We start from the raw sequence: 9,431 nt of genomic DNA on the forward strand, positions 1-9,431 counted from the left end.
CCCTTGGTTAGAGCACAGCGCTGGTAACACCAGGGTCAAGCGTTCAGATCCCTTTACCAGCCAGCCGCAAATAAACAGATAAATATATAAAATAAAAAATAAACTTTAGTAGTTTTATTACAATATGTCTAAGGTCATCATCTGGGTCAGTTTTTCCAGGAATATGATAAACCCTTTCAGTATGTAGATTCAGGCCTTCTTTTATTTCTAGTTTCATTGTGTAATTTAACTGTTTAACTTTTCCTCCTTAGGAACTTCACTTTGTGTTTACTGTATCTTCTTTGCCTGTCTGCTCTGTCGCTTTTTTCTCTGATTCTTTTCAGCTCTTTATTTCGCTTTGTTCTCTTGTCTGTTTTTATTTCTGTCTCTAGTGTCCTTCTTATCTGTTCAGTAATATTCTCCCTTAGACTTGTTCATCTTCATTTTCTTTTCAATTTATCAACATATAATGTAGTTGATTTTCATGTCCTTTTACCAATTCCTCCTTCGTTAATCTTCATTTTTAAGATAACTTTATTTAATATCTTTCCTGAAATAATTTTAACTCTTATTTCATATCTTCTTAGTTTTTTATTTTGTTTTTTGTCCATTTCAGTTCTGAGTGTTGAATGTTTTTCTTTTTCTTTCTAAAACAAGTTCTGGCCAGTTTTAGTAAAGAAAAATTTTGCGTAGTTTTCTTTCTCCAGTCTCCTCTGGCATGCTTCTAACGGTGTCAGAACCACCAGGATCAGTGACGGCCCGTGTGCACGCTCCAGAGTGTCATGAACACTGTTGTGGCCAACATGGCGTAGTGCTCTATTTTGTATTTCCTCAAGGCGGGCAGCTCTTGGCAAGGACGACCAGTTTTGCTTTGTCTTGTCGGATCATCTTCAGCATCTGCCTGTACCCCAGCAGGTACTTTCCACTTTTTATAACAAGTTGGAGCCTAGAGTTGATCAGCTCCAGGGAGCTTTCTGTTTCTGTTGTGGCCGTGATCTGCCTGCCTCAGGCGTGCGACGGCCTCCAGCCAAGAGCAGCTGCCAAGACGGCCGGGGCGCAGGAAAGGCTGAGGGTTGACTTTCTGATTTAGGGTGTTCTTTCAGATCTGCAAATACTTTTTGTAGATGTAAATATTGTGGCACTTAATTCATATTGGGGTGTGGCTACAGATCTGTTTTCTTGGTTGTTCTTTGGAGTAATATTTTCATCTGCTAAAATATTTTGTTTCTTTCTTACTGTTTAACTTTGTTTCAGTGTTGCCTGCCATTTCCTGTGTGTTTTGAAATATTTGTGTTGTCTTGGACAGTAGTAACAGGTGTTTCTATATATATAGAACAGAAAGTCCAGAATGGATTCCACGTGTAAATGTCTGTGGCAAAGGTAGTCTTTTATTTAATTATTTATCTTTTTGTTTTTGTGTTTGTTTGTGTGAGTGTTTTAAGATGGTCTTCTAAAAGAGTAGGTAAAGGGCAAACTATTCAAGAAATGGGACACTTGGCTGTTAGGAAAGCAAAAGTAAGCTACTCTATATCAATCCATTTATAAAAATAATTTAGAATAATTAAGAAACTGAATGTAAAAGGTAATGTTATAAAATTTTCTGAACAATATACAAGTGGTTTTAAAAATCAGTCTGAAAGGGCTGGCTGGTTAGCTCAGTTGGTTACAGCATCGTGTTTTAACAACAGCAAGGTCAAGGGTTAGAATCCCCATACTGGCCAGCCCCCCCAAAAAAATCAATCTGAGATGTACAAGGCCTTGCTAAGCAAGACAAAACCGGGATCAAGAAAATATATGCAGATTTGATTTACTTAAAAAGTTAAAAATATCTGAATCATAAAAGACGGTATTTATAAAATCAAGACACATGAAAAGTTATGAAAAAACACTTATTTAACCAAGGGTTTATGTCAGACCATATAAAGAGTAGAAAGCCAATAGAAAAATAAGTAATGATATGAATAGTCAATTCATAGAAAAAAGTACAAATGGCCAATAATATGTAAAGCCATAAACATAACCTGGTCATCAAGAGAGTGACATTGAAATGAGACTTTTCACCTACCAGATGAGCAAACTTTTAAAGATTAATATTATAGTAATTTGGATGAGGAGAAGCAGGTATTTTTATACATGGTAAATAGGAATATAGTTTGAAGCTTTTTGGAAAGTTTTTTTTTCTCTGTTAAAAGTTTTAAATATGCATAGTGATGCCAGTGATGCCTGTCTCAGGGATCTGCTGTGAAGAAGTGCTGGCATCTGTGCACAGGGTCACCTGCAGGATGCCCACTGCAGCAGTCATTCTTCGGAGTAACAAGATTTGCAAACAACTGAAATTTCCATCAGTATGAGAGGAAGCAAAAAGTTGCACGAAACTGTCCATGAATGTGGAAAGATTTCCAAGGAATATTTTATGTATAAAACCTAAAAGGCAGGTTGCAGAATGGCTCTCCAGCGGTGACCCAGTGTGCCATATGCCAATGGCTAGAAAGGGCCCTGGATGGTCACATGCCAGACTTTTGCAGGAAAGGGATAATGGCTTTTGCTGTGAAGACTTATATGCTGTTTGAGCATATTCATTTTTGCCTGTGTATTTGAAAAAATATTCTAAGACATGACTTAAAGCTAACTGGCACCCTGTAAGGGAGGCAGTTTAGCAGTTACCGTCTCCATCCTTCAGGCGAGGAAACACCACCCAGAAGGGGATGGTGCTTCCTACTTAGCCGGTGTCCTGGCTGCGGCTTTGTTTTGGCTGCTTTCTGTTGCAGGTGGCCTGTGTTGAAGGGACCCTCTACACACCGACAGTGCCTCAGCTGCAGGTGGTCTCCAAGGTGTCTGTGTTTCCCAGTAACTCCATGACCCTCATCTGCTCTCCTGGCCGAGAGTGGGTGTTTGTCTCTACACAGGATTCAGACCTGGGCTCAAAGGTCAGTGTCTGCGGAGCCCTTTCCTAGGGAGCCAGCATGTGAGGAAGACGGAGGGTCTGGAACCCCAAGGTTGTGGGATGCATGTTAGGACCAAGCCGTGCAGCTGGTTGAGGGCACCCAGGTCAAGTGTTGCTCATCATGAGCCACACCAGTTCTTGTCGGGGTCTGTTCCCAGCAGTAGTGTCCTCTCTGCTGGCACTTACCTCCCTTACGCAGGAAGCTCAAGGCCAATGTTGAGTCTGTCCTCAGGGCTCCTGCCCCTGTAGCCTCTGCTCTGTCCAGGCTGCTGTGTTGCCTGTGAGCTGAAAGGGGCTGGCACCCAGGCTGGGGAGGGTAAAGTTTAGTTGTGAACAGGTTAGGGTCTAAGGGACATCCCAGTGGAAATCGTTCAAGAGCTGTTTGTTTGGTGATCTGAGGACAGAGCGTCAGTGAGAATGAGAGTGAGGGGAAGGCATGGAGGGGATGCTGACACGTGGAGAGGGCATCCGGTGCCTGGCAAAGGAAAGCCCAGCGCTTCGCTGTGCCTTCTGCATAGGGTTGTGTGAGAGTCCTGATAACTTGTGGGCACAGGGACATCCAGTCATCTGCTAAGGATAAGGTACCTGTTGAGTGCCAAGGTCTGAATTAGGAGTTAGACTAGAGTATAAGGCAAACTCCTAGTGATGGTCTTTTGGAAGAAGGAAGACAGAGAGAGAAACTGATCACAGAAGAGCCCCGGGACCTGGTATCTGGGCAGGCGAGTGGTCAGGGAAGAGCAGCCATATGTAGAGAGGCCACCCTCTGAAAATGCAGTGCCAGGGCCCCTAGGGGAGGCATATGGAGATGGGAAAGGAATATGCTGTGTATTTGGAGGCAACAGCAAAACAGTGACCAAGCAGTTCAAAACCAGAAAAATGCTGTTTATTTGATTCATCCGTCACACCGACCTCACTGCACCTGGCCTACCAGCGGGGCCAGACGTGGGCTGGGATTAGCCTTGAAAAGCCCCTGGTCTATGAATAGTTGGAAAGGAGGATCCACAAGTGGCATGGCTGCCCTGTGGGGCCAAGTAGGGCAGGGGTGGGGTTAGAGGTGGGGGCAGAGCCCGATTCCTAGGCTAGGTCCCTTAGGGGTGGGGAAGGGTGTTTCCAAGTGCTCCTGGGCCTGCGAAGCCCCCTCCCTCACCTGCAATGTGACCCATGCAGGTACGTTTCCCCAGGTGTTCTACACTCACTCCTTGCTGCACCCGTTGGAAGACGAGCCTCCTGTCTCCACCACCCTCCCCGTCTTGCTGAGTTCCAGAGCCTGCTGGGCCCCTGACGAGTTGGCCAGGCTGATCATGATGCACAGAAATGACAATGGCATGCAGCTGGTTGTCACTATCTATGAGCTAAGGGCCAAGAAGTCCAGGGACAGAGTGAACATTCTGGGTGAGGGTCCCTGTGCTGGTGCCGGCGGGTCTGCATGTCACTGCCATCATAGTATGATTCTTCCAGCACAGGTTGCTCACGTTTCCTCTGGGACACTTTCTTTTTCCTCTCAGGATATAGAGGGATATAGTGGCCCCTCGAAGGTGGTGTTGTTTGCAATTTTATGTGCTGGTTGAGCAACTGAGCACTTACTACGTGTCGGGCCCTCTGGACAGCCTGGGATTCAGACATTAAATGCCGACTCTTAGAGTCTCACTTCTCCTTACTGATCTTCCTGCTTTTACTCATTCCTGCCTCTTTTCCTGGCTTTGTCAAAGGCCCTGTTTGGGCACTGAGTGCCCACAAACATGAACACAAGCCATGACTATCTCTTCCCTAAGGAGCTTCTAGTCCAGAAGGAAAATAAGACCCACAGCCCTCTTCACACTGTCTCCTTATCTATGTCCCAAACCCTGCGTCACCCTGACAGGCCTTCCCGATGGTCCTTAGCATTTTTTCTTTTGTATTATGTTTGTTTTCATATCATTATTTGACCATAAATTTGACTCTGAGCTTCCTGGCAGCCAAGGAAAAAAGAGAAATAAAATGTGTAATATAACCCCTTGTCTGATATGAGAGAACACATGAATTCTTCAGAAGAGGTCATTTTTTTCCTGGTAAAAAGGAATGTTATACCATATAAAATATAGTATCTTCAATTGTTTTTGGCAGATGCCATAAATGTCATATAGTTCTTAAGTTGCCGTTTCTTATATCATCCTGTCATAGATGAGAAAGGGTAGAAGGAAGGGCACCTCATTCCCTGCAGGTACTACATGCCAGATACTCTGCTGGTCACTTCCACGAGCATGTGGCACTGAATCTTTACTATCACCTGTAATTAAGGTGTTGTAATCAGTATTTTAGAGCTGATGAACTGGAGATATAGGGTCGTGAATGCATGGGTCAGGAGTGAATGCAGGTCTAACTGCAAAACTATTGCTCTTTTCAATGTACTACATCATCTTAGGTTAGGCATATGTCTATTCCAGAGAAGCCAATTTCTGTGTCTTTATTTCAAAAAGTGCAACAGATCATCAGTTTCCTCTTCCCAGACACCATGGTGCCTCCCACCTCATGAAGGACCATGGCTCACAGGTGATCCTGCTGGTCTCTGGCGCAAAGCTGGTGCTGTTCACCATTCACGGCTTGAAGCTGGCTGCCTTCCAAGACCACCAGAAGCCCATCACATCTACGTGGGTGGTGAGTGTGGTGCCCCTGCCCATGTCGCGGCTTTCTGCCTTCCGGAGTCCACATCCACACTTACTTGACTTTTCGTTTCAAGGACCCAAACCAAGTCATCACCTCTTCCCTTGACTTCTCTTTGCGAGTCTATGTGTGGAACAAAGAAAAGAAATATCCCATCCTCAAGAGCTGCTATCATTTGCTTGGGGGATCCCACAGATGGGACAGGTAATTGGCTGTTTTCCTTCACTTTGCCTGTAAAATGACCTTACATGGCCTACCAAGCAGTGTTTTCTAAGGAAATGTTGGAAAGGATGTTAATAAGACCTACTATCATAAGCCCAGCCTCTCCCTTCCTAATGGGACCCAAGGCAAGCACTGCTTAGATTCTGTTTCCTCTTCCTCTAAAGATGTTGGCTGTAGCTATGCATAACATACATTGTCTCCTGTAATGTGCAAAAACTACACATGCAGTTGGCATCACCCATGTTTTACAGATAAAACAGAAACATACAGATATGGATATTTTGTCCAAGGTCTCACAGAGAGCACACAGCAAAGCTCAGCTGAACCCTGACTTTGACCTTGTGGAAAATGTCCACACTCATTAGCTCTTGTGCCTACATTTCTTTCATTCAAGATAGCAATGAGAGTGATCAGGAAGTGATATATTAATTCTAAATTCTGGGGAAATGACTCAGATTTGCCCAGATTGGATTAGGTGCCCCTCCTCCTATATCAGGAGAAGTTTCTAGAATAGCTGGAATCATTGTGATTCAGGAGCTCTTCTGAGGAGGGCCCAGAACTGATATTCCCACTTAAGAATGCGATATTTGCTAATTGTTACAAATGAATTTAGGTCCTCAAATCAATGCCCAGAGTAAGCAAGAGATAGAAATGGGGCCAGATGGGGTGGACTGGGTGGGAGACAGCACAGGAGGCTGAGTTCCACCTGCATGTAAAGGCTTTAACTACTTAAGTTCTTGTCCTTTTCTCTAATTAACACCCAGCATGCCCCTTCTCTTTGCAGTAAATTTACCCATGTGGAAAGCGACGGCATGAGCATTGTAGGCATGGAAACCAATAACATGGAGAGTAGCCTGAGGTCATACTGCTTCAAGGTGCAGCATGGGTCAAAGGGTGGTACCAAGTGAAAAGGGTCTCAATTTGAACACATGCAGAAACTGGAATGATGTTACCAGCATTGGGGCAGGAATTAGTAATTCTTGGGTGCCTAGTGTGTGCCAAGCACTGTGCTGTGTGACTTTACTTTTAAATCCTCACAAGTGAACAAAATGGGTATGATTGTCTCTGTTTTTCAGACAAGGAAAATGAAATTTAAAAAGACAGTAATTGAAAGAGGTAGACCCCAATACTGTAATAGTAGGGGACCTAAACACCCCTCTCTCAAAATTGGACAGATCATCTAGGCAACAAGTCAATAGAGAAACACAGGATTTAAACCACACTTTAGACCAATTGGACTTTCCAGATATCTACAGAACATTTCATCCAGCCACTACAGAGTATACATACTTCTCACCAGTTCACAGAACAGTCTCCAGAATAGATCACATGCTAGGCCACAAATCAAGCCTCAATAAATTTTTAAAAATTGAAATCATTTCAAGTATTTTTGCAGACCACAATGGATTAAAACTAGAAATCAACAACAAGCAAAACTCTGGAAATTATACAAGTACATAGAAATTAAACAACAGGCTCCTGAATGACATATGGTTCAAAGAAGAAATTAAACAGGAAATCAAAAAATTTCTCAAAATAATGAAAATAGTGAAACATCATATCAAAACATATGGGATGCTGCAAGGCAGTTCTAAGAGGGATGTTTATTGCATTAAATGCTTACATCAAAGGAATAGAAAGTTTTCAAACTAACAACCTAACACTACAACTCAAAGAATTATAAAAACAAGAACAATCTAATACCAAAGGTAGTAGATAGAAAGCAATAATTGAGATCAGAGCAAAACTAAATGAAATAGAAACCCCCCCAAAAAACAATACAAAAGATCAGTCAAACAAAAAGTTGGTTTCTTGAGAAGATAAATAAAATAGACAAACCATTAGCCAGACTAACTAAAAACAGAAGAGAGAAGACCCAAATATCAAAAATTAGAGTGAAAAAGGAGACATAACAACCAATATCACAGAAATACAAAGAATCACTATAGGCTGTTATGAATAACTACATGGCAGCAAATTTGAAAACCTGGAGGAAATGGATACATTTCTGGACACAAACTACCAAGACTGAACCAAGAAGAAATAGAAACCAAAACAGACCAATAAACAAGCAAAGAGATTGAAGCAATAATCAGGATTCTTCCAACAAAGAAAAGCCCAGGACCAGGTGGTTTTACTGCTGAATTCTACCAAACATTTAAAGAATTAATACCAATTCTTTTCAAACTATTCCAAAAAATTGAAACAGAGGCCATTCTCCCAACTCATTCTATGAAGTCAGTATCACCCTGATACCAAAGCCAGACAAAGATTCAACAAAAAAAGGAAATGATAGGCCAGTATCTCTGATGAACATAGATGCAAAAATCTTCAACAAAATATTAGCATAGCAAACAGAATACAGCAACACATCAAAAAAATTATACACCATGACCAAGTGGGATTCATCCGAGGGATACAAGGATGGTTCAACATATGCAAATCAATAAATGTGTGAAACATCACATCAACAAAATCAAGGACAAAAACTATATGATTATCTCAGTAGATGCATGGTAAAGACTCTCAGCAAATTAGGTATAGAATGAGAATATCTCCACACGATAAAAGACACATATGAAAAACCCTCTGCCAATATCATCCTGAATGGATCCTTGAGAACGGGAATGAGACAAGGAAGCCCACTCTGACCACTCCTATTCAGTATAGTACTGGAAGTATTAGCCAGAGCAGTCAGCCAAGACAAAGAATTAAAGGGCATCCAGACTGGAAAAGATGAAGTCAAATTATCCCTGTTTGTGGATGACATGATCGTGTATATAGAGCAGCCCAAAATCTGTACAAAAAAACTCTTAGAGTTGATTAACAACTTTAGTAAAGTTGCAAGATACAAAACCAACATGCAAAAATTGGTAGCATTTTATACTCCAACAACAAATTAGCAGAAAAAGAGATCAAGGAAGCAATTCCATTTACAATAGTCACAAAAAAAGTAAAATACCTAGGAATCAACTTAACCAAGGAGGTAGAAGATCTCTACAATGAGAACTACAAACCACTGTTGAGAGAAATTAAAGAGGACACAAAAAGTTGGAAAGACATTCCTTGCTCATGGATTGGAAGAATCAACATTGTGATAATGCCCGTACTTCCCAAATCAATCTACAGATTCTGTGCACTCCCCATCAAAATACTAATGACATTGTTCACAGAAATAGAAAAAAGAAATGCTAACATTCATATGGAACAACAAAAGACCCTAAATAGCCAAGGCAATCTTGAGCAAAAATAAATAAATAAATAAATAAAGCTGGAGACTTAATGTTACCTGACTTCAAACTATGCTACAAAGCTGTAGTTACCAAAACAGCATGGTAATGGCATAAAAACAGACACTTGGACCAAGGGAACCAAATAGAGAACCCAGAAATCAGCCCACAAACCTACAGCCAACTGATCTTCAACAAAGGCAAGAAGAACACGCATTGAGGGAAACACTGCCTCTTCAATAAATGGTGCTGGGAAAACTGGACATCCACATGTAGAAAAATGAAACTAGACCTGTACCTCTCACCATACACCAAAATCAACTCAAAATGGATTAAAAACTTAAATATAAGACTGGAAATGATAAACCTCCTAAAAGAAAATGCAGGGGAAACACTTCAGGACGTAGGAGTGGGCG

At 41.8% G+C, this 9,431-nt stretch overlaps 1 pseudogene; it reads left to right on the plus strand.

Moving 5' to 3' along the window:
• LOC134381115 (F-box/WD repeat-containing protein 12-like) overlaps positions 1-6,693 on the plus strand; it is a 36,533-nt pseudogene extending 29,840 nt beyond the window's left edge.
• The last annotated feature ends 2,738 nt before the right edge of the window (positions 6,694-9,431 follow it).

Source organism: Cynocephalus volans, chromosome 6 (genome assembly GCF_027409185.1).
Source record: "Cynocephalus volans isolate mCynVol1 chromosome 6, mCynVol1.pri, whole genome shotgun sequence".
Taxonomy (NCBI): domain Eukaryota; kingdom Metazoa; phylum Chordata; class Mammalia; order Dermoptera; family Cynocephalidae; genus Cynocephalus; species Cynocephalus volans.